The following is a 1,258-nucleotide window of genomic DNA, read 5'->3' on the forward strand; positions in this document are numbered from 1 at the left end:
TTTTTCCCTCATGACGCGGATGCGTTAGCGACGCGGTCGCGTGGGTCAGTTTGTGCCAAAGGCACGCCTCCAGCCACACTCTCGCGTGACTCTCTGTTCAAATCTTTTTTCTTCAAAACGCACTAGTGACGCGGACGCGTCAGCAACGCTGCCGCGTCGCGTGCGTGCTATTTTTTTTATGCAGTATGCAGAATGAAAAATGCAATGAATGTCATGCAAAAATTTCAGGTTCAATAAAAATTCAAAAACAGACTAAAATTAAAACTAAAAAGAGAACGATCATACCATGGTGGGTTGTCTCCCACCTAGCACTTTTAGTTAAAGTCCTTAAGTTGGACATTTGATGAGCTTCCTGTCATGGTGGTTTATGCTTGTACTGATCCAGGAATCTCCACCAATGTTTGGAATTCCAACAGCCTCCAAGTAAGCTAAAGCAGGTGACAAGGCCCCAAGAGTATTAATTTCTAGATTGAATTCCGGGGTCCCAAACCTTGCTTTTGCACCCGTCTTCTTGTTGAGCAATATTGTTTCATCCAGGTGGCAAGCAGTCTGAATTCTCACTAAAGCAGCTAAACAACTTCCTAGATCCATTCAGCTGAGCTCTATACCAACCTTTACATTTAAACTTTGAGCTTCCAACCATAATGAACTTTGCAGGAAAATTCTTACCACTGATCATCTTCCTCTTGCTCTTAATGCCACAAAGAGCTCTAAGTTGACCATCCGTCTCCAGTAGCCCATATTCAAGTGGAATTAGAAAGCTAAGGGATATGAATTTTACCCACTTGAATGTTGTGAAGGATGATGGCAACTTAGGGGGAGGTGTTTGGAATGAACGTGGAAGCTCCACTCCCTTGTGCTCTTCTCTGAATTCCTCCACTTCCTTGCAAACCTTTTCCATTCCAGCCATGTCCTGGTCAAAGTCTTCCATATCTTCCTCATCACTTGAGTCATAATTAGGAGGTTGAGAAAAGTCGACCTCTGCATCATCTTCGTATTCACTTGGGGAAGATTCTTCTGTCTAAAAAAATTCACTTGCGGGTGCAAGTTCATCACTAGGAGGACTTGACTGGTGACTATCATCATCAAGGAAACTTGCTTCTTGGGTTATTCCGTCCAGTTCTTCATAAGATATCTACATTGGAGGCTGCGCAACATCCTCTTGAGCATCAATTGTAACATTGATGGGAGCAGAAATTGTTGAATTAAAAATTATTAAAATATATATGTTGCAAGTATAGTTCTTAACTCACCAGAA

Source organism: Arachis duranensis, chromosome 4 (genome assembly GCF_000817695.3).
Source record: "Arachis duranensis cultivar V14167 chromosome 4, aradu.V14167.gnm2.J7QH, whole genome shotgun sequence".
Taxonomy (NCBI): Eukaryota; Viridiplantae; Streptophyta; class Magnoliopsida; order Fabales; family Fabaceae; genus Arachis; species Arachis duranensis.